The following is a 24803-nucleotide window of genomic DNA, read 5'->3' as shown; positions in this document are numbered from 1 at the left end:
CATCCTTTGAAGCAGGGGCCAATTCAATTTTCCCATTTTCATTCCAATATTAGTACATGTTTTGCTGAGGTACATAGGAAGTTAAGTTCAGTTAAGAAATGAAACAAAAAGCCTGGAAACATGTTGAAACAGGTAGGATTTGGACTTACAATAAACTGATTCACAGTCAGATGTGCTATCCCTTGACCCACTGACCCCCCTACCTTTTGTGTAATCCTTTCGCTCTCAGCAGGGTTGTCCAAAGTTCCCTACTTAAAGAGACTTTCTTATAAAAATGATCCTAGACCTGTTTTTTATGGACCACATGCCTCATATCCCGTTGCTCTTGATAAACTCACATCATCTCCCACCAATACAAGCTGTAAAAGATGTCAAGGGCATAGCCAAGGAAACTAGACGTGGGCTGAAGGTTGAGCAATCCTTAAATCAGCAGCAAAAATAACATTGAAATCAGCCTCAGAATCTCTTAAAGGATGGGCCAACACTGGTTGCTTGCAGGGCGCAATCGGGCAGCCTCTGGTGCTGACGCCTTAAGGCAAGCGCAAAGGGAGAGCCAACCAAACCATTGATTAGGACCTCTGGACTTTCTGCTCTTTGACATAAGGACATTTGTTATGGCAAACATTTGACCAAACCCCATTTAGATGTCGGATGTTATGGGATTAAGCGGCAAACAGCAATTCATCAGCATTCTTTGCTGCTGTATTGATCTGGTCCTAAAGGGTTTGGTTTAATGCCAATTATATTTAAAGATAAAAAGATTCATGCTCAAGGGTGCTTGCAAATCGACACCCCCTCCCCATCACGATGGCTGTGTGATGCAAGCGTAAGAGCATCACAGAAGACCCATAGACATGAGAAACACTCTGTACCTCTGAGTGTATGTGGGCCCATGGCTGGATCAAGGACAAGGCAAGAACAGGAGATGGCTTAAGGTGTCAGCACCCAGGCTGCCCCATTGCGCGCTGCCAGCAACAGATATTGGACCATCCTTTAAGAGATTCTGAGGCTGATTTCAATGTTAACTTTGCTGCTGATTAAAGGATTGCTCAACCTTCGACCCGCGTCTAGTTTGCTTGGCTAAGCCCTGAAAATCTTTTACAGCTTATATTGGTGAGAGATGATGTGAGTTTATCAAGAGCAACGAGATATGAGGCATGTGTGCCACAGAATGCAGGTCTAGGATCTTTTATATGAAATCCACTTTGGAAAACCCTACTGAGAAAAAAAGGATTACACAAAAGGAAAGGGGGTCAGTGGGTCAAGGGATAGCACATCTAACTGTTAGTTAATTGTAAGTCCAAATCCTACCCGTTTCCACATTTTTCCAGGCTTTTTGTTTCATTTCTTAACAGATCCATTCCTATGTACCTCTGTGCTTTCAACAGAGTTTTCATTGTAATGGAGGGACATACAGTATGACTTAAACATGCCTGGGCAGGGAAGACTCTGTAAAAGCAAGAGTAGCAGACAGCTTAATAAATCATCAGCAGGACCCTCTAGACCTTCCCCAAAAAAACATAACATGATTTCTATGCATGTATGTGCATTGAACAGCGCAAGTAATTTGGTTAATGTCAGTGGATAAATGTCACTTTCCCATAGCGCAGGACAACATCACTTGTACAGGCCCCTTCTGCAAAGGCATTACCGCTGTAGAAAGCAGTGAAAAAGTGAGGCAGTGTGCAGTCACCCCTGACCCTTCACTGCCCTGATCGGCCACGATCGGCCAAGGACCTCTCTATAAGAGCTGAGGGTGGAATTTTTCTGGACCACGGTAACTTAGGGAGACATGGCTAAATGGATCCTCAATCAACGGCCCAGCCTTTGCTCTGTGGCCTGTCCGAATCTGTCTGTTCTCCAAATTACCTGCCACTGCCCAGGTGTCAGCTGGTGAGATGGAATGACCTCCCAGGAAGCTTACTGGCAGATGTTTTGCATAGGCACACCCCCTCTCCCTCTCTCTTAGCCCTGCTTACTCCACAGTAGCAAGTATCTGGGGGAAATATAGTGGTTGAGGTGGGGTAGCAGTAACTAGCAACTATGAGAAAGTAAATCTGGGGCACTTGGCGACCTGTGGGAAACAACTGCAGAGCTCAGTGCCCAGAACTTTGTGGCACAGGGAGGAGGTCTGTGGGATTTCAGTAACTTGGAGACATGCAACCTGGTCGGGAGTGCTTCAGGTCTCCTTACTTGCATGTTCCAAGCAACTCAACAAAGCATCAACAGGCTGAGATACCAGCCACAGAGCCCCTTTCCCCTTGATTAAAAGCCTAAAATCTTTTCCATGCAAATACATAGCCACCAAATACCATATTTTCTTTGTTTTCTCTCTCTGTCTCTCTCCTCCTTCCCTCCTTCCCTCCCTCCCTCCCTCCCTCCCTCACTCACTCACTCCTTAACACCCTCCCGCCCTCTCTCTTCCCCCCTCTCCCTCTCCCTCAATCCTCCCATTAATTTTAAGTTTTCATGCACTGCAGCACATTGTGACAATGGTATTTCACAATGGGACTGTTTGAAAGTTACAGAAATCAAAAAAGAAATCAACCAACTATAAGCAGCCACGTCCGGAGTACACTGCTCAGCCCCAATTAAAGATTAAGGCCCAGAAGCAAGTAAAGCTGTAGTTCAGAGCGATCTTTGCAAATATCACCTCAAAGCAGTTTACGCTGGAGTGCAGAACAAGGGGGAAAGTGATAATACTGAGTTTGGTAGAATGGGATAAAAAAAAACAAAAGAAGCATGCCACTTCTAAATGTACAAGTCAAGAAATTCAAGGGGACGTGGCTGTTCATTCAGTCAAGAGGATTCACAAGTAAAAGGCTCCTGAGGCATTAGTGTTGAATTTGGCGCAAAATGTATTGTGTTGTCGTGTAATATGAATGAACATACAATTTCAATCTTCATTAAAAAAGATCTATTAAAAAATAAAGACTTGCAAATTAAGAAAGTTTCTGTCCTATCATGTGCCAAAAATAGTGAATGCTTTACGAATGTGCGTGTCATCCTTTAGAGCAGGGGCCAATTTAATTTTCCCATTATCATTCCAATATTAGTACATGTGTTGCAGAAGCAAGCGCAAAGGGAGAGTCAATCAAACCATTCATTAGGATCTCAGGTCAAAGGTTTGCCATTCCAAATGTCCTTATGTCAGAGGGCAGAAAGTCCAAACACCATTTAGATATCGGGTGGTATGAAATGAAGAGGCAAACAACAATGAATAAGCATTCGTTGCTGCTGTATTGATCTGGTCCTTAAGGGTTTTAGTTTAATGGCAATTATATTTAAAGATAGAAAGATTAATGCTCCAGGGTGCTTGCAAAATGACACCCCCTCCCCATCACAATGGCTGGGTGATGCAAACCTGAGAGCATCACAATAGACCCATAGACATGAGAAAAACTCTGTACCTCTGAGTGTATGTGGGCCCATGGCTGTATCAAGGACAAGGCAAGAACAGGAGGTGGGTAAGGCGTCAGCACCAGAGGGTGTCCGATTGAGCCCTGTAAGCAACAGATGTTGGACCGTCCTTTAAAAGATTCTGAGGCTGATTTCAATTTGAACTTTGCTGCTGATTTAAGGATTGCTCAACCTTGACCCACGTCTAGTTTGTTTGGATAAGCCCTGGAATTCCTTTACAGCTTGTACTGGTGGGAGATGATGTGAGTTTATCAACTGCAACGGGATATGAGGCTTGTGTGCCACAAAAAGCAGGTCTAGTATTTTTTATAAGAAAGCCACTTTAAGAAGGGAACTTTGGACAACCCTACCGAGAGCAAAAGTATTACACAGGAGGTAAGGGGGTCAGTGGGTCAACTGATACAATAAACTGACTCACAGTCAAATGTGCTAAGTCCAAACACTACCAGTTCCGACATGTTCCAGGCTTTCTGTTTCATTTTTTAACAGATCCATTCCTATGTACCTCTGTGCTTTCAACACATTTTTCGTTGTAAGGGAGGGACATACAGTAGGCCGTAAAACATTCCTGGGCAGGAAAGACTCTATGTAAAAGCAAGAGTAGCAGACAGCTTAAAAGAATCATCAGCAGAACCCTCTACACCTTCCCCAAAAAATATAAAATTATTTCTCTGCATGTATGTGCGTTGAACAGCGCAAGTAATTTGGTTAATGTCAGTGGATAAATGTCACTTTCCCATAGCGCAGGACAACATCACTTGTACAGGCCCCTTCTGCAAAGGCATTACCGCTGTAGAAAGCAGTGAAAAAGTGAGGCAGTGTGCAGTCACCCCTGACCCTTCACGGCCCTGATCGGCCACGATCGGCCAAGGACCTCTCTATGAGAGCTGAGGGTGGAATTTTCTGGACCTCGGTAACTTACGGAGACATGGCTAGAGGGATCCTCAATCAACGGCTCAGCCTTTGCTCTGTGGCCTGTCCGTATATGTCTGTTCTCCAAATTACCTGCCACTGCCCAGGTGTCAGCTGGTGAGATGGAATGACCTCCCAGGAAGCATACTGGCAGATGATTTGCATAGGCACACCCCCTCTCCCTCTCTCTTAGCCCTGCTTACTCCACAGTAGCAAGTATCTGGGGAAAATATAGTGGTCGAGGTTGGGTAGCAGTAACTAGCAACTATGAGAAAGTAAATCTGGGGCACTTGGCGACCTGTGGGAAACAACTGCAGAGCTCAGTGCCCAGAACTTTGTGGCACAGGGAGGAGGTCTGTGGGATTTCAGTAACTTGGAGACATGCAACCTGGTCGGGAGTGCTTCAGGTCTCCTTCCTTGCATGTTCCAAGCAACTCAACAAAGCATCAACAGGCTGAGATACCAGCCACAGAGCCCCTTTCCCCTTGATTAAAAGCCTAAAATCTTTTCCATGCAAATACATAGCCACAAAATACCATATTTTCTTTGTTTTCTCTCTCTCTGTCTCTCTCCTCCCTCCCTCCTTCCCTCCCTCCCTCCCTCACTCACTCACTCCTTCCCACCCTCCCGCCCTCTCTCTTCCCCCTCTCCCTCTCCCTCAATCCTCCCATTAATTTTAAGTTTTCATGCACTGCAGCACATTGTGACAATGGTATTTCACAATGGGACTGTTTGAAAGTTACAGAAATCAAAAAAGAAATCAACCAACTATAAGCAGCCACGTCCGGAGTACACTGCTCAGCTCCAATTAAAGATTAAGGCCCAGAAGCAAGTAAAGCTGTAGTTCAGAGCGATCTTTGCAAATATCACCTCAAAGCAGTTTACGCTGGAGTGCAGAACAAGGGGGAAAGTGATAATACTGAGTTTGGTAGAATGGGATAAAAAAAACAAAAGAAGCATGCCACTTCTAAAAGTACAAGTCAAGAAATTCAAGGGGACGTGGCTGTTCATTCAGTCAAGAGGATTCACAAGTAAAAGGCTCCTGAGGCATTAGTGTTGAATTTGGCGCAAAATGTATTGTGTTGTCGTGTAATATGAATGAACATACAATTTCAATCTTCATTAAAAAAGATCTATTAAAAAATAAAGACTTGCAAATTAAGAAAGTTTCTGTCCTGTCATGTGCCAAAAATAGTGAATGCTTTACGAATGTGCGTGTCATCCTTTAGAGCAGGGGCCAATTTAATTTTCCCATTATCATTCCAATATTAGTACATGTGTTGCAGAAGCAAGCGCAAAGGGAGAGTCAATCAAACCATTCATTAGGATCTCAGGTCAAAGGTTTGCCATTCCAAATGTCCTTATGTCAGAGGGCAGAAAGTCCAAACACCATTTAGATATCGGGTGGTATGAAATGAAGAGGCAAACAACAATGAATAAGCATTCTTTGCTGCTGTATTGATCTGGTCCTTAAGGGTTTTAGTTTAATGCCAATTATATTTAAAGATAGAAAGATTAATGCTCCCGGGTGCTTGTAAAAATTTCACCCCCTCCCCATCACAATGGCTGGGTGATGCAAGCCTGAGAGCATCACAATAGACCCATAGACATGAGAAAAACTCTGTACCTCTGAGTGTATGTGGGCCCATGGCTGTATCAAGGACAAGGCAAGAACAGGAGGTGGGTAAGGCGTCAGCACCAGAGGGTGTCCGATTGAGCCCTGTAAGCAACAGATGTTGGACCGTCCTTTAAAAGATTCTGAGGCTGATTTCAATTTTAACTTTGCTGCTGATTTAAGGATTGCTCAACCTTGACCCACGTCTAGTTTGTTTGGATAAGCCCTGGAATTCCTTTACAGCTTGTACTGGTGGGAGATGATGTGAGTTTATCAACTGCAACGGGATATGAGGCTTGTGTGCCACAAAAAGCAGGTCTAGTATTTTTTATAAGAAAGCCACTTTAAGAAGGGAACTTTGGACAACCCTACCGAGAGCAAAAGTATTACACAGGAGGTAAGGGGGTCAGTGGGTCAACTGATACAATAAACTGACTCACAGTCAAATGTGCTAAATCCAAACACTACCAGTTCCGACATGTTCCAGGCTTTCTGTTTCATTTTTTAACAGATCCATTCCTATGTACCCCTGTGCTTTCAACAGATTTTTCGTTGTAAGGGAGGGACATACAGTAGGCCGTAAAACATTCCTGGGCAGGAAAGACTCTATGTAAAAGCAAGAGTAGCAGACAGCTTAAAAGAATCATCAGCAGAACCCTCTACACCTTCCCCAAAAAATATAAAATTATTTCTCTGCATGTATGTGCGTTGAACAGCGCAAGTAATTTGGTTAATGTCAGTGGATAAATGTCACTTTCCCATAGCGCAGGACAACATCACTTGTACAGGCCCCTTCTGCAAAGGCATTACCGCTGTAGAAAGCAGTGAAAAAGTGAGGCAGTGTGCAGTCACCCCTGACCCTTCACTGCCCTGATCAGCCACGATCGGCCAAGGACCTCTCTATAAGAGCTGAGGGTGGAATTTTTCTGGACCTCGGTAACTTAGGGAGACATGGCTAAATGGATCCTCAATCAACGGCCCAGCCTTTGCTCTGTGGCCTGTCCGAATATGTCTGTTCTCCAAATTACCTGCCACTGCCCAGGTGTCAGCTTGTGAGATGGAATGACCTCCCAGGAAGCATACTGGCAGATGATTTGCATAGGCACACCCCCTCTCCCTCTCTCTTAGCCCTGCTTACTCCACAGTAGCAAGTATCTGGGGAAAATATAGTGGTCGAGGTGGGGTAGCAGTAACTAGCAACTATGAGAAAGTAAATCTGGGGCACTTGGCGACCTGTGGGAAACAACTGCAGAGCTCAGTGCCCAGAACTTTGTGGCACAGGGAGGAGGTCTGTGGTATTTCAGTAACTTGGAGACATGCAACCTGGTCGGGAGTGCTTCAGGGCTCCTTCCTTGCATGTTCCAAGCAACTCAACAAAGCATCAACAGGCTGAGATACCAGCCACAGACCCCCTTTCCACTTGATTAAAAGCCTAAAATCTTTTCCATGCAAACACATAGCCCCCGAATACCATATTTTCTTTGTTTTCTCTCTCTCTGTCTCTCTCTCCTCCCTCCCTCCCTCCCTTCCACCACCCACAACCCCCCTCCCTCTCCCTCGTCCTCTCCCTACCATTACTTTTAAATTTCCCTGCACTGCAGCACATTGCGACAATGGTAATTCACAATGGGACTGTTTGAAAGTTACAGAAATCAAAAAAGAATCAACCAACTAAAAGCAGCCAAATCCGGAGTACACTGCTCAGCCACAATTAAAGATTAAGGCCTAGAAGCAAGTAAAGCGGTAGTTCAGAGCGATGTTTGCAAATAGCACCTTAAAGCAGTTTACGCTGGAGTGCACAACAAGGGGGAAAAGTGATAATACCGAGTTTGGTAGAATGGGATAAAAAAACAAAAGCAGCGTGCCACTTCTAAAAGTACAAGTCAAGAAATTGAAGGTGGTGGGGCTGTTCATTCAGTCAATAGGACTCACAAGTAAACGGCTCCCGAGGCATTAGTGTTGAATTTGGCGCAAAATGTATTGTGTTGTCGTGTAATATGTATGAACATACAATTTCAATCTTCATTAAAAAAGATGTATTAAAAAATAAAGACTTGCAGATTAAGAAAGTTTCTGTCCTGTCGTGTGCCAAAAATAGTGAATGCTTTACGAATGTGCGTGTCATCCTTTGAAGCAGGGGCCAATTCAATTTTCCCATTTTCATTCCAATATTAGTACATGTTTTGCTGAGGTACATAGGAAGTTAAGTTCAGTTAAGAAATGAAACAAAAAGCCTGGAAACATGTTGAAACAGGTAGGATTTGGACTTACAATAAACTGATTCACAGTCAGATGTGCTATCCCTTGACCCACTGACCCCCCTACCTTTTGTGTAATCCTTTCGCTCTCAGCAGGGTTGTCCAAAGTTCCCTACTTAAAGAGACTTTCTTATAAAAATGATCCTAGACCTGTTTTTTATGGCCCACATGCCTCATATCCCGTTGCTCTTGATAAACTCACATCATCTCCCACCAATACAAGCTGTAAAAGATGTCAAGGGCATAGCCAAGGAAACTAGACGTGGGCTGAAGGTTGAGCAATCCTTAAATCAGCAGCAAAAATAACATTGAAATCAGCCTCAGAATCTCTTAAAGGATGGGCCAACACTGGTTGCTTGCAGGGCGCAATCGGGCAGCCTCTGGTGCTGACGCCTTAAGGCAAGCGCAAAGGGAGAGCCAACCAAACCATTGATTAGGACCTCTGGACTTTCTGCTCTTTGACATAAGGACATTTGTTATGGCAAACATTTGACCAAACCCCATTTAGATGTCGGATGTTATGGGATTAAGCGGCAAACAGCAATTCATCAGCATTCTTTGCTGCTGTATTGATCTGGTCCTAAAGGGTTTGGTTTAATGCCAATTATATTTAAAGATAAAAAGATTCATGCTCAAGGGTGCTTGCAAATCGACACCCCCTCCCCATCACGATGGCTGTGTGATGCAAGCGTAAGAGCATCACAGAAGACCCATAGACATGAGAAACACTCTGTACCTCTGAGTGTATGTGGGCCCATGGCTGGATCAAGGACAAGGCAAGAACAGGAGATGGCTTAAGGTGTCAGCACCCAGGCTGCCCCATTGCGCGCTGCCAGCAACAGATATTGGACCATCCTTTAAGAGATTCTGAGGCTGATTTCAATGTTAACTTTGCTGCTGATTAAAGGATTGCTCAACCTTCGACCCGCGTCTAGTTTGCTTGGCTAAGCCCTGAAAATCTTTTACAGCTTATATTGGTGAGAGATGATGTGAGTTTATCAAGAGCAACGAGATATGAGGCATGTGTGCCACAGAATGCAGGTCTAGGATCTTTTATATGAAATCCACTTTGGAAAACCCTACTGAGAAAAAAAGGATTACACAAAAGGAAAGGGGGTCAGTGGGTCAAGGGATAGCACATCTAACTGTTAGTTAATTGTAAGTCCAAATCCTACCCGTTTCCACATTTTTCCAGGCTTTTTGTTTCATTTCTTAACAGATCCATTCCTATGTACCTCTGTGCTTTCAACAGAGTTTTCATTGTAATGGAGGGACATACAGTATGACTTAAACATGCCTGGGCAGGGAAGACTCTGTAAAAGCAAGAGTAGCAGACAGCTTAATAAATCATCAGCAGGACCCTCTAGACCTTCCCCAAAAAAACATAACATGATTTCTATGCATGTATGTGCATTGAACAGCGCAAGTAATTTGGTTAATGTCAGTGGATAAATGTCACTTTCCCATAGCGCAGGACAACATCACTTGTACAGGCCCCTTCTGCAAAGGCATTACCGCTGTAGAAAGCAGTGAAAAAGTGAGGCAGTGTGCAGTCACCCCTGACCCTTCACTGCCCTGATCGGCCACGATCGGCCAAGGACCTCTCTATAAGAGCTGAGGGTGGAATTTTTCTGGACCACGGTAACTTAGGGAGACATGGCTAAATGGATCCTCAATCAACGGCCCAGCCTTTGCTCTGTGGCCTGTCCGAATATGTCTGTTCTCCAAATTACCTGCCACTGCCCAGGTGTCAGCTGGTGAGATGGAATGACCTCCCAGGAAGCTTACTGGCAGATGTTTTGCATAGGCACACCCCCTCTCCCTCTCTCTTAGCCCTGCTTACTCCACAGTAGCAAGTATCTGGGGGAAATATAGTGGTTGAGGTGGGGTAGCAGTAACTAGCAACTATGAGAAAGTAAATCTGGGGCACTTGGCGACCTGTGGGAAACAACTGCAGAGCTCAGTGCCCAGAACTTTGTGGCACAGGGAGGAGGTCTGTGGGATTTCAGTAACTTGGAGACATGCAACCTGGTCGGGAGTGCTTCAGGTCTCCTTACTTGCATGTTCCAAGCAACTCAACAAAGCATCAACAGGCTGAGATACCAGCCACAGAGCCCCTTTCCCCTTGATTAAAAGCCTAAAATCTTTTCCATGCAAATACATAGCCACCAAATACCATATTTTCTTTGTTTTCTCTCTCTGTCTCTCTCCTCCTTCCCTCCTTCCCTCCCTCCCTCCCTCCCTCCCTCACTCACTCACTCCTTAACACCCTCCCGCCCTCTCTCTTCCCCCCTCTCCCTCTCCCTCAATCCTCCCATTAATTTTAAGTTTTCATGCACTGCAGCACATTGTGACAATGGTATTTCACAATGGGACTATTTGAAAGTTACAGAAATCAAAAAAGAAATCAACCAACTATAAGCAGCCACGTCCGGAGTACACTGCTCAGCCCCAATTAAAGATTAAGGCCCAGAAGCAAGTAAAGCTGTAGTTCAGAGCGATCTTTGCAAATATCACCTCAAAGCAGTTTACGCTGGAGTGCAGAACAAGGGGGAAAGTGATAATACTGAGTTTGGTAGAATGGGATAAAAAAAAACAAAAGAAGCATGCCACTTCTAAATGTACAAGTCAAGAAATTCAAGGGGACGTGGCTGTTCATTCAGTCAAGAGGATTCACAAGTAAAAGGCTCCTGAGGCATTAGTGTTGAATTTGGCGCAAAATGTATTGTGTTGTCGTGTAATATGAATGAACATACAATTTCAATCTTCATTAAAAAAGATCTATTAAAAAATAAAGACTTGCAAATTAAGAAAGTTTCTGTCCTGTCATGTGCCAAAAATAGTGAATGCTTTACGAATGTGCGTGTCATCCTTTAGAGCAGGGGCCAATTTAATTTTCCCATTATCATTCCAATATTAGTACATGTGTTGCAGAAGCAAGCGCAAAGGGAGAGTCAATCAAACCATTCATTAGGATCTCAGGTCAAAGGTTTGCCATTCCAAATGTCCTTATGTCAGAGGGCAGAAAGTCCAAACACCATTTAGATATCGGGTGGTATGAAATGAAGAGGCAAACAACAATGAATAAGCATTCGTTGCTGCTGTATTGATCTGGTCCTTAAGGGTTTTAGTTTAATGGCAATTATATTTAAAGATAGAAAGATTAATGCTCCAGGGTGCTTGCAAAATGACACCCCCTCCCCATCACAATGGCTGGGTGATGCAAGCCTGAGAGCATCACAATAGACCCATAGACATGAGAAAAACTCTGTACCTCTGAGTGTATGTGGGCCCATGGCTGTATCAAGGACAAGGCAAGAACAGGAGGTGGGTAAGGCGTCAGCACCAGAGGGTGTCCGATTGAGCCCTGTAAGCAACAGATGTTGGACCGTCCTTTAAAAGATTCTGAGGCTGATTTCAATTTGAACTTTGCTGCTGATTTAAGGATTGCTCAACCTTGACCCACGTCTAGTTTGTTTGGATAAGCCCTGGAATTCCTTTACAGCTTGTACTGGTGGGAGATGATGTGAGTTTATCAACTGCAACGGGATATGAGGCTTGTGTGCCACAAAAAGCAGGTCTAGTATTTTTTATAAGAAAGCCACTTTAAGAAGGGAACTTTGGACAACCCTACCGAGAGCAAAAGTATTACACAGGAGGTAAGGGGGTCAGTGGGTCAACTGATACAATAAACTGACTCACAGTCAAATGTGCTAAGTCCAAACACTACCAGTTCCGACATGTTCCAGGCTTTCTGTTTCATTTTTTAACAGATCCATTCCTATGTACCTCTGTGCTTTCAACACATTTTTCGTTGTAAGGGAGGGACATACAGTAGGCCGTAAAACATTCCTGGGCAGGAAAGACTCTATGTAAAAGCAAGAGTAGCAGACAGCTTAAAAGAATCATCAGCAGAACCCTCTACACCTTCCCCAAAAAATATAAAATTATTTCTCTGCATGTATGTGCGTTGAACAGCGCAAGTAATTTGGTTAATGTCAGTGGATAAATGTCACTTTCCCATAGCGCAGGACAACATCACTTGTACAGGCCCCTTCTGCAAAGGCATTACCGCTGTAGAAAGCAGTGAAAAAGTGAGGCAGTGTGCAGTCACCCCTGACCCTTCACGGCCCTGATCGGCCACGATCGGCCAAGGACCTCTCTATGAGAGCTGAGGGTGGAATTTTCTGGACCTCGGTAACTTACGGAGACATGGCTAGAGGGATCCTCAATCAACGGCTCAGCCTTTGCTCTGTGGCCTGTCCGTATATGTCTGTTCTCCAAATTACCTGCCACTGCCCAGGTGTCAGCTGGTGAGATGGAATGACCTCCCAGGAAGCATACTGGCAGATGATTTGCATAGGCACACCCCCTCTCCCTCTCTCTTAGCCCTGCTTACTCCACAGTAGCAAGTATCTGGGGAAAATATAGTGGTCGAGGTGGGGTAGCAGTAACTAGCAACTATGAGAAAGTAAATCTGGGGCACTTGGCGACCTGTGGGAAACAACTGCAGAGCTCAGTGCCTAGAACTTTGTGGCACAGGGAGGAGGTCTGTGGGATTTCAGTAACTTGGAGACATGCAACCTGGTCGGGAGTGCTTCAGGTCTCCTTCCTTGCATGTTCCAAGCAACTCAACAAAGCATCAACAGGCTGAGATACCAGCCACAGAGCCCCTTTCCCCTTGATTAAAAGCCTAAAATCTTTTCCATGCAAATACATAGCCACCAAATACCATATTTTCTTTGTTTTCTCTCTCTCTGTCTCTCTCCTCCCTCCCTCCTTCCCTCCCTCCCTCCCTCACTCACTCACTCCTTCCCACCCTCCCGCCCTCTCTCTTCCCCCTCTCCCTCTCCCTCAATCCTCCCATTAATTTTAAGTTTTCATGCACTGCAGCACATTGTGACAATGGTATTTCACAATGGGACTGTTTGAAAGTTACAGAAATCAAAAAAGAAATCAACCAACTATAAGCAGCCACGTCCGGAGTACACTGCTCAGCTCCAATTAAAGATTAAGGCCCAGAAGCAAGTAAAGCTGTAGTTCAGAGCGATCTTTGCAAATATCACCTCAAAGCAGTTTACGCTGGAGTGCAGAACAAGGGGGAAAGTGATAATACTGAGTTTGGTAGAATGGGATAAAAAAAACAAAAGAAGCATGCCACTTCTAAAAGTACAAGTCAAGAAATTCAAGGGGACGTGGCTGTTCATTCAGTCAAGAGGATTCACAAGTAAAAGGCTCCTGAGGCATTAGTGTTGAATTTGGCGCAAAATGTATTGTGTTGTCGTGTAATATGAATGAACATACAATTTCAATCTTCATTAAAAAAGATCTATTAAAAAATAAAGACTTGCAAATTAAGAAAGTTTCTGTCCTGTCATGTGCCAAAAATAGTGAATGCTTTACGAATGTGCGTGTCATCCTTTAGAGCAGGGGCCAATTTAATTTTCCCATTATCATTCCAATATTAGTACATGTGTTGCAGAAGCAAGCGCAAAGGGAGAGTCAATCAAACCATTCATTAGGATCTCAGGTCAAAGGTTTGCCATTCCAAATGTCCTTATGTCAGAGGGCAGAAAGTCCAAACACCATTTAGATATCGGGTGGTATGAAATGAAGAGGCAAACAACAATGAATAAGCATTCTTTGCTGCTGTATTGATCTGGTCCTTAAGGGTTTTAGTTTAATGCCAATTATATTTAAAGATAGAAAGATTAATGCTCCCGGGTGCTTGTAAAAATTTCACCCCCTCCCCATCACAATGGCTGGGTGATGCAAGCCTGAGAGCATCACAATAGACCCATAGACATGAGAAAAACTCTGTACCTCTGAGTGTATGTGGGCCCATGGCTGTATCAAGGACAAGGCAAGAACAGGAGGTGGGTAAGGCGTCAGCACCAGAGGGTGTCCGATTGAGCCCTGTAAGCAACAGATGTTGGACCGTCCTTTAAAAGATTCTGAGGCTGATTTCAATTTTAACTTTGCTGCTGATTTAAGGATTGCTCAACCTTGACCCACGTCTAGTTTGTTTGGATAAGCCCTGGAATTCCTTTACAGCTTGTACTGGTGGGAGATGATGTGAGTTTATCAACTGCAACGGGATATGAGGCTTGTGTGCCACAAAAAGCAGGTCTAGTATTTTTTATAAGAAAGCCACTTTAAGAAGGGAACTTTGGACAACCCTACCGAGAGCAAAAGTATTACACAGGAGGTAAGGGGGTCAGTGGGTCAACTGATACAATAAACTGACTCACAGTCAAATGTGCTAAATCCAAACACTACCAGTTCCGACATGTTCCAGGCTTTCTGTTTCATTTTTTAACAGATCCATTCCTATGTACCCCTGTGCTTTCAACAGATTTTTCGTTGTAAGGGAGGGACATACAGTAGGCCGTAAAACATTCCTGGGCAGGAAAGACTCTATGTAAAAGCAAGAGTAGCAGACAGCTTAAAAGAATCATCAGCAGAACCCTCTACACCTTCCCCAAAAAATATAAAATTATTTCTCTGCATGTATGTGCGTTGAACAGCGCAAGTAATTTGGTTAATGTCAGTGGATAAATGTCACTTTCCCATAGCGCAGGACAACATCACTTGTACAGGCCCCTTCTGCAAAGGCATTACCGCTGTAGAAAGCAGTGAAAAAGTGAGGCAGTGCAGTCACCCCTGACCCTTCACTGCCCTGATCGGCCACGATCGGCCAAGGACCTCTCTATAAGAGCTGAGGGTGGAATTTTTCTGGACCTCGGTAACTTAGGGAGACATGGCTAAATGGATCCTCAATCAACGGCCCAGCCTTTGCTCTGTGGCCTGTCCGAATATGTCTGTTCTCCAAATTACCTGCCACTGCCCAGGTGTCAGCTTGTGAGATGGAATGACCTCCCAGGAAGCATACTGGCAGATGATTTGCATAGGCACACCCCCTCTCCCTCTCTCTTAGCCCTGCTTACTCCACAGTAGCAAGTATCTGGGGAAAATATAGTGGTCGAGGTGGGGTAGCAGTAACTAGCAACTATGAGAAAGTAAATCTGGGGCACTTGGCGACCTGTGGGAAACAACTGCAGAGCTCAGTGCCCAGAACTTTGTGGCACAGGGAGGAGGTCTGTGGTATTTCAGTAACTTGGAGACATGCAACCTGGTCGGGAGTGCTTCAGGGCTCCTTCCTTGCATGTTCCAAGCAACTCAACAAAGCATCAACAGGCTGAGATACCAGCCACAGAGCCCCTTTCCACTTGATTAAAAGCCTAAAATCTTTTCCATGCCAACACATAGCCCCCGAATACCATATTTTCTTTGTTTTCTCTCTCTCTGTCTCTCTCTCCTCCCTCCCTCCCTCCCTCCTTTCCACCACCCACAACCCCCCTCCCTCTCCCTCGTCCTCTCCCTACCATTACTTTTAAGTTTCCCTGCACTGCAGCACATTGCGACAATGGTAATTCACAATGGGACTGTTTGAAAGTTACAGAAATCAAAAAAGAATCAACCAACTAAAAGCAGCCAAATCCGGAGTACACTGCTCAGCCACAATTAAAGATTAAGGCCTAGAAGCAAGTAAAGCTGTAGTTCAGAGCGATGTTTGCAAATAGCACCTTAAAGCAGTTTACGCTGGAGTGCACAACAAGGGGGAAAAGTGATAATACCGAGTTTGGTAGAATGGGATAAAAAAACAAAAGCAGCGTGCCACTTCTAAAAGTACAAGCCAAGAAATTGAAGGTGGTGGGGCTGTTCATTCAGTCAATAGGACTCACAAGTAAACGGCTCCCGAGGCATTAGTGTTGAATTTGGCACAAAATGTATTGTGTTGTCGTGTAATATGTATGAACATACAATTTCAATCTTCATTAAAAAAGATGTATTAAAAAATAAAGACTTATCGGCCGCCAGGGGGCGCACGGATGCAGAACTCCTCCGTGTGAGCTCCGCTCCCCTAACCCCCAAAAGTGCCTTGAGCCCCCACTTTTGGCCCCCCCACCCGAGCAACAACGACGGACGGAGCCCCCTGGACCTGGCCCCCGACTTCTGGGCGAAACTCCGACGAAAATCGGAGCGATTTCTCCTGCGAAATCGCCCCGACAAGAGCCGCCCCCTTCGGGCCTCCTACGCAGCACTTCCTCGGGCGCCGAAGTTGCGCGAACTCGCGTACGGCCTACTCGGCCTCCCGCACTCCGAAGCATCACCTCAGTCGACCGCTGCCCCCCCTCCAGATCGCAGGAGAGCTTTCGGGAACCTCGCGGACCGGCTATCGCCAGGTCGGGTGAGTGTCTCCCGCCCGCACTACACGCGCGCTTTCCAGGGCCCCCCGGAGGGCTCCCCCTTTTCTGAGTACAGAGACTGCCGGCAACGCCACCCCACCCCGTCAACGGAGGGGCATCCCGGACCTGCAGGACGCGAAATCTCTTACCACCCCCCATCCAGCAGAGAATCGTCCCCCCCGCGCTGCAGAGCTTGGCGCGGAACTCCCTCACCAGCCAGGCAACACTTCGGACGGGGCCCCGCACCTACAAGCCTGACCCGGGCCTCTCCTAGCCCCTGAAAGTTCACAGGCACAATCCAGACAGACTCCAAAGGCCACACCGGCGCAGGACAGTGGAACCCGAGTGGCTGAGGATATTGAACCAGAGGCCACCACCGGAGACGAACAGTACGAACGGAGGGTAGAGCCCCTGATCCCAGGGCGTGTGCCTCCTCCCGTCTCCCACCCCCGCTCCCTGGGACACCCGAGTCACGCTCCCGTCCCTCACGCCGACAAGCAATCGGGCCCTGGTGCTGAGGGAAAGGCCCCCATCATAGGGGCGTGTGCCTCCTCGCACCCACACACCGTATGAGCACCCGCAGCAAACTCGCCAGGTTTGCATACATCTCCCCAGATCTGGACCCCGATAACGATGGAACAATGGCGACTGAGCACCCCGAGGCGGGTACGGCGGCCACCAAAGGGGACATAGCCGCCCTCCTAAATGAGATCAGAAACATGGGCGCAAACTTAGGAGACAAGCTCGATAGAATGACCCAGCGGGTCGATAACATAGAACAGAGGCTTGAGGGGGTCGAAAACAACCAGGCCTCGACTGATGTAATGGAAACCCAACTGAACCTCAGAATGAGCAACATAGAGAGAAGAGAAGAAGACATCCGACTGAAAATTGACGATTTAGAGAACAGGGAGCGCCGTAATAACCTCCGCTTTTGTGGGATCCCGGAGCGCGAGGGTGAGACGGAATCAGATCTTAGACACACCATAAATGATATCATTAGGATACTAGTTGCCGATGAGAATGTGGACGAGCCCGCAATTGAGCGGGTACACAGAGCCGGTGGCCCAACAGGGGGCCCGAGATCCGTCCTTGCCACGTTCCATAGATACCAAGACAGAACAAAGATTCTCACGAAGGCTCGATCCGCGGACTCCCTCACCCTCAGCGGGGCCAAGATAACTATCTTTCAAGATCTTTCCTCGCTCACGCTGGCTCTACGACGTCTCTGTAGCCCCCTCACGAAGTGGCTCACGGACCGAGGCACGAGGTACAGGTGGGGATACCCCTTCTCCCTCAACTTTGAGCACGAGGGCAGACGAATAGCGCTCCGATCCGAAGACGACATTCGGAACTGCATTGCGGAGCTCCTGGACCCGGACCCGCGGGAGGAAACACAGAACGACTCGGCACGGGATGGAGAGAGAAGGAGACCCCAGGGCCCGAAGCGGAATAAAGTCAGGGGAGCAAGAAAATATAGACGTCCCAATGACTCCCCGGACGTAAATGGATGAGACGGCACCCACCCGTCACTTGCCCTGAAGAATCTTACTCGGAACCCATGGGCCAGGGAGTTGGTACTCAGTGGTGGGTCGACGTCATGGGCCCGCTGGACACCCTATATTGTGCACTTTCTACTGTCATTTCTGAAGATCGACCAGCGAATGACGTCCATTGTACCCACACGTATCGTTGAATTTTCTTTTCTTTCTCTATTGTATACTTAAGATAACTGTTCTTGTTGCTTGTTATCCTGTGATTGATGTTCAGCAATCAAATGGGGGGGGAGGGGGGCTCAGAACTATGATACGCTACCATGGGGGGAGGGGGTTGCGAGGCTATAACCCTCACAGGCGGTCCGCCGAAAGACCGGCTGAGTGCGTCTGGTCCAACGCGGACGCCATCCACTTCGAGACTCAGTTTCACATGGGGTTGAAAGATGTAGTACTTAGATTGGAACCGAGAACACTGGGTATGATGAACAATACCCGAAAGGAGGGGGAGGGGGGTGGGTTGATCGCAAATTCGATGCCTCGTGAGGCACGAACCATTTATCGATGTACTTCCACTGTGGCAACTAACTTCCGAAGACGACGCGACACACACGATGAACACGCTACTTGCAACAATGACCACAAAAAGTAACGTAGCAGGTGACAGGTACGGCACCCTTAAAATCGGCACTCTCAACGTCAAGGGCCTCAACTCCCCCACCAAGAGGTCTCTTGTATCGCGGGAATTCAAGAGGGCAGGCTTGGACGTCCTCTTTCTACAAGAGACTCGATACTCCAGAGGAGAAGAACGGAGAGTGTTACATCCCAAACTAGGCTCCGAACACTGGGGTTCTGGCCCCCTAAAAAAGGCAGGGGTGGGCATCCTGATCAACAAGGCCTTACAATTCGAGCTCATGAGATCCTGGTCTGACGTGAGCGGAAGATCTATGGTCCTGGTGGGCAATATACAAGGCACCGCTGTCACGCTCGCATCCATCTACGCACCAAACACCGGCCAATCCCGGTTTCTTCATCAAACGATCCCTAAGGTTATGACTGAGGCACAAGGCGAAGTAATCCTGGGTGGGGATCTCAATACGTGGATGGATCCGGAACTCGACAGACAAGCTGGCGACCCCCTTGCAAACACTCCAGTCATCGGCGCACACTCGAGGGCGGCAGATTTGATGGAGGTATACAACTTAACAGATGCCTGGAGACACCGGAACCCGTCACGCGCAGGCTACACCTTCTATTCGACCCCACACGCCACGTACTCCAGGATTGACTATATATATCTAACGCCTGCGCTCACAACGGCAATGACAGACACCGATATATCTCCGGTCACCTGGTCGGATCACGATATGGTGACGGTCACACTGGATCAGATGGCCCTCCCCCGGAGGTCGGTCAAATGGCGCTGCAATGAATCGCTTTTCAGAGACTTGGCTTTTCGAGAACAACTCGAACAGGACATCACCCACTATTTTGAGGAAAATAACACAGGTGACATCTCCACGAACACAGTCTGGGAGGCGGGCAAAGCCACCTGGAGAGGGGTGCTCATCAGAGAAGGTGCGGCCAAAAAAAGGGAACGACAACTGATAGAGAATAGGTTACGGACTGAAATCACCCAACTGGATCAACTGGCACAAACCGCGACTACGGAGAGGCTACACAAGATAGAACAAGCCAATGCCAAAAGGGAGGAACTGCGCCAACTCGAAACTGGAGCCATTGAGCATCGACTCCGATGTCTAAAGCAGAGGCACTATGAACACGGTAATAAGGCGGGGGCACTACTCGCTACCAGACTCCGAGGCCAGCGTCGCGAGAGGTGGGTGCCCGCTATACAAGAAGAAGAACCACCCAGAGTCCGCTGCCCCCCCAATATCCCCGAAGCCTTTGCCACGTTCTATGAGAAGCTCTACACCTCACAAGATGCCCCCGGCCTGGAGGCAATTACGGAATACCTATCGGCGGTTAACATGCCTTCTCTCCCAGCCGATATTGCACAGGCATTGGACTCCCCCATTACAGCAGAGGAAGTTGAAGACGCTATTAAAAGACTCCCGACAGGAAAAGCCCCTGGGAATGACGGTTACACGGCAGGATTTTATAAGACCTTTCAAAGTACCCTCCTCCCCTTCATGGTTGAACTCTTTAATAACATCCTTCATTCTGGAGTAGCCCCCGCGTCCTTCTCAGAGGCCCTGATAGCAGTAATCCCCAAAGAAGGAAAGGACCCGAGGCATTGTGCCTCATATCGTCCGATATCACTGCTAAACATCGACGCCAAAATATACACAAGAATCCTCACAGCCCGTCTAGAGACGCATATGCCCTCGATGATCCACAACGACCAAGTCGGCTTTATCCAGGGTCGACAAGGCGCTGACTCCACTCGTAAGACCCTCCATCTAATACATGAATCAAGAACATCTCCGGACATGCCAACATTGCTCTCAATCGACGCGGAAAAAGCATTTGACAGGGTCGAGTGGCACTTCTTGGAAGCCACGCTGAAGCATATAGGCCTCGGACCAGTCCTCCGTCGAGCGATCAAAGCGGTCTACTCGACCCCGAAAGCCTCAGTGATGGTGAACTCCCAATTTTCGCGCTGGTTCCCACTAACCAGAGGAACGAGACAAGGATGCCCCCTCTCGGCGATACTCTTTGCGCTGTCCCTAGAACCACTAGCCAGAGCTCTCCGGGCGGACTCTGCTGTGGAAGGTATCCGAGTGAACGGAAGGGAATACAAGTTGGCCCTGTATGCGGATGACATCCTGCTGCATGTACTCAACCCCCTGTCGTCAGTCCCGAGGGCGATCCAGCTCATCGAAGAATACGGAACACTATCTGGTTTCAAAATCAATAGGTCTAAGTCCATCCTCTTCCCGCTTAACGTACCCTCCCCTGAACAACAAAGGGAGTTGGCACACCTCGGCCTGACCATACAGGAATCAACGCTGCGCTATCTGGGGATCAATATAACAAGAGATCTTACGCAGCTCTACGAGGCGAACTTCCCCCAGCTCCTAGCTGCCCTAAAGACTGACCTACTGAAATGGAAGCCGCTCACAATCTCCTGGATGGGACGCTTGAACGCTATCAAGATGGTAAGCCTCCCACGCTTTCTGTATCCGTTTCAGGCCCTTCCAGTCACGATCCCAGAACACTTCTTCAGACAGGTTAAGAAAACCATACTCGACTTCCTCTGGGATGGCAGAAAACCACGAATAGCGTACGATGTCCTGATACTACCGAAGGAGCTCGGAGGCGTAGGTCTTCCAGATATAGAAATATATTATCAGGCAACACAATTGAGGATCCTGGTCCCACACCTAAGAGACAGGAAGGACCTCCAGTGGGTCCAGCTGGACAATGACTTTCTCCGCAATGTCACCCTCGCAGAATGGCTATGGGTCCCCAGGAACAAGCTCGTAAAACCATTACGTGAACACCCGATACTGGGCGCCATGTGGAACATCTGGAAGAAGGGTAAGGCTATGACAGGAGTTACAACATGGCCCTCACCCCTGAGCCACCTCTGGTCACCTGGCATCCGTGAGAAGATCCCTGAACACGCCAGGTATCAAGCCTGGTTTGACGCAGGCCTAGAAAGAGTCGGTCAGCTGTGGAGGAAAGAGAAATTCATACCAATTTCGGATCTGGAAGACGCCCTCCAAATTCACCCGATCCCGATCTTCCTGTACCTACGGCTGAAAGGGGTGCTGTCAAGGGAGGAATGGAAAGCCACCACGCGCAGAGACCTAACGCCCTTCGAAATAATCTTAGACACGACCACTGCGACCAAAGGGTTGATATCCAGGATGTATCGAGCTCTGATCACCAAAGACCATTCCCCGATCCTCCGCCTCAAAGGAAGGTGGGAAAAAGATTTCGGCAGAGAGTTCGACCAACAGGCCTGGGACAGGATATGCCACACGCCCGCCAGAGTGTCTATTGCTACTCAATACAAACTGCACGCTGTAAAGCTACTCCACCGTTGGCAGTATGATCCGCTTCGGCTTTCAAAGATGTTCCAAACCTCCGATCCCAGATGCTGGCGCCATTGCGGAGCGAAAGCAGACTATTGGCACATGTGGTGGGGGTGCCCTAAAGTGCGCATTTACTGGCAGGAGGTTCTAGGGTGGATCAAGCGACTAGATGGCATAGACAGAGAACCCTCCCCCCTACTCACGTTGTTCGGTCTTGAGGAGGACGATGACGAATTGATCCATGTGAAAGGTCTGGTATCCCCCCTCCTTCTAGCGGCTAGGGCGGCCCTAGTTATAAAATGGAAATCCCCACGGCTGCCAAACGAGACAGATTGGCTGAAAGTTGCCACCAATATCTACACAATGGAGAAGATAACGGCGGCCCTGCACGACAAGGCCGCGAAACACGAAGAAGCGTGGGGTGACTTCGCAAGCCATTACATGTCAAGACCGAACGCCCACCCAACACCTAGCCAATAAATGCATTCACCAACTGCCTTCCACGATGTATGAAAAATGAGATCCTTATCGTCCAGAGGTCCGTGCCTGTCACACATCCGATCATGCTACCAACGATTCATGATTCACAAAGACAACGACTATCAGATGTTGCCGCGTCGCAAGTTTCTTCAGACTATAGCAGCCATCACGCCACGGAAGTGTTATGAGCAACAAAAGGGGAGGGAGGGAGGGAGGGAAGGAAGGGGAGTTACATAGTTCACTCGTCCGGAGTGGACACACGCTTGACTGTATTGTCTTTGTAGTTACGCTATTTGAATCTGAGCTGGGAGAAGATGCAGTAGCGATATATGGTTCCTATGTATGTTTGAATTTGCTTCTTGCTCATGATTCACCTTTGCTGTTTAAAACCAATAAAGTTAAATTTAAAAAAAAAAAAAATAAAGACTTGCAGATTAAGAAAGTTTCTGTCCTGTCGTGTGCCAAAAATAGTGAATGCTTTACGAATGTGCGTGTCATCCTTTGAAGCAGGGGCCAATTCAATTTTCCCATTTTCATTCCAATATTAGTACATGTTTTGCTGAGGTACATAGGAAGTTAAGTTCAGTTAAGAAATGAAACAAAAAGCCTGGAAACATGTTGAAACAGGTAGGATTTGGACTTACAATAAACTGATTCACAGTCAGATGTGCTATCCCTTGACCCACTGACCCCCCTACCTTTTGTGTAATCCTTTCGCTCTCAGCAGGGTTGTCCAAAGTTCCCTACTTAAAGAGACTTTCTTATAAAAATGATCCTAGACCTGTTTTTTATGGCCCACATGCCTCATATCCTGTTGCTCTTGATAAACTCACATCATCTCCCACCAATACAAGCTGTAAAAGATGTCAAGGGCATAGCCAAGGAAACTAGACATGGGCTGAAGGTTGAGCAATCCTTAAATCAGCAGCAAAAATAACATTGAAATCAGCCTCAGAATCTCTTAAAGGATGGGCCAACACTGGTTGCTTGCAGGGCGCAATCGGGCAGCCTCTGGTGCTGACGCCTTAAGGCAAGCGCAAAGGGAGAGCCAACCAAACCATTGATTAGGACCTCTGGACTTTCTGCTCTTTGACATAAGGACATTTGTTATGGCAAACATTTGACCAAACCCCATTTAGATGTCGGATGTTATGGGATTAAGCGGCAAACAGCAATTCATCAGCATTCTTTGCTGCTGTATTGATCTGGTCCTAAAGGGTTTGGTTTAATGCCAATTATATTTAAAGATAAAAAGATTCATGCTCAAGGGTGCTTGCAAATCGACACCCCCTCCCCATCACGATGGCTGTGTGATGCAAGCGTAAGAGCATCACAGAAGACCCATAGACATGAGAAACACTCTGTACCTCTGAGTGTATGTGGGCCCATGGCTGGATCAAGGACAAGGCAAGAACAGGAGATGGCTTAAGGTGTCAGCACCCAGGCTGCCCCATTGCGCGCTGCCAGCAACAGATATTGGACCATCCTTTAAGAGATTCTGAGGCTGATTTCAATGTTAACTTTGCTGCTGATTAAAGGATTGCTCAACCTTCGAACCGCGTCTAGTTTGCTTGGCTTAGCCCTGAAAATCTTTTACAGCTTATATTGGTGAGAGATGATGTGAGTTTATCGAGAGCAACGGGATATGAGGCATGTGTGCCACAGAATGCAGGTCTAGGATCTTTTATATGAAATCCACTTTGGAAAACCCTACTGAGAAAAAAAGGATTACACAAAAGGAAAGGGGGTCAGTGGGTCAAGGGATAGCACATCTAACTGTTAGTTAATTGTAAGTCCAAATCCTACCCGTTTCCACATTTTTCCAGGCTTTTTGTTTCATTTCTTAACAGATCCATTCCTATGTACCTCTGTGCTTTCAACAGAGTTTTCATTGTAATGGAGGGACATACAGTATGACTTAAACATGCCTGGGCAGGGAAGACTATGTAAAAGCAAGAGTAGCAGACAGCTTAATAAATCATCAGCAGGACCCTCTAGACCTTCCCCAAAAAAACATAACATGATTTCTATGCATGTATGTGCATTGAATAGCGCAAGTAATTTGGTTAATGTCAGTGGATAAATGTCACTTTCCCATAGCGCAGGACAACATCACTTGTACAGGCCCCTTCTGCAAAGGCATTACCGCTGTAGAAAGCAGTGAAAAAGTGAGGCAGTGTGCAATCACCCCTGACCCTTCACTGCCCTGATCGGCCACGATCGGCCAAGGACCTCTCTATGAGAGCTGAGGGTGGAATTTTCTGGACCTCGGTAACTTACGGAGACATGGCTAGAGGGATCCTCAATCAATGGCTCAGCCTTTGCTTTGTGGCCTGTCCGTATATGTCTGTTCTCCAAATTACCTGCCACTG

The 24803-nt window shown here is 47.0% G+C and overlaps 4 non-coding genes across 4 annotated transcripts; all 4 read right to left on the bottom strand.

Annotated features, from left to right (window-relative positions):
- Positions 1–2971: 2971 nt before the first annotated feature.
- LOC138568599 (U6 spliceosomal RNA) lies at positions 2972–3078 on the bottom strand. The gene has a single exon (XR_011302919.1). It is a non-coding gene; the product is annotated as a U6 spliceosomal RNA (small nuclear RNA).
- Positions 3079–5519: 2441 nt separating this feature from the next.
- LOC138568598 (U6 spliceosomal RNA) lies at positions 5520–5626 on the bottom strand. Its single transcript, XR_011302918.1, has one exon. It is a non-coding gene; the product is annotated as a U6 spliceosomal RNA (small nuclear RNA).
- Positions 5627–11040: 5414 nt separating this feature from the next.
- Positions 11041–11147, bottom strand: LOC138568597 (U6 spliceosomal RNA). Its single transcript, XR_011302917.1, has one exon. It is a non-coding gene; the product is annotated as a U6 spliceosomal RNA (small nuclear RNA).
- A 2441-nt stretch (positions 11148–13588) lies between these two features.
- Positions 13589–13695, bottom strand: LOC138568594 (U6 spliceosomal RNA). Its single transcript, XR_011302916.1, has one exon. It is a non-coding gene; the product is annotated as a U6 spliceosomal RNA (small nuclear RNA).
- Between the last annotated feature and the right edge of the window lie 11108 nt (positions 13696–24803).

The sequence above is a fragment of the Ambystoma mexicanum genome, chromosome 2p, assembly GCF_040938575.1.
Source record: "Ambystoma mexicanum isolate Mex_15411 chromosome 2p, UKY_AmexF1_1, whole genome shotgun sequence".
Lineage (NCBI taxonomy): Eukaryota > Metazoa > Chordata > Amphibia > Caudata > Ambystomatidae > Ambystoma > Ambystoma mexicanum.
The sequence above is the reverse complement of the archived record's forward strand: the minus strand, read 5'-3'. Positions and strand labels throughout refer to the sequence as shown.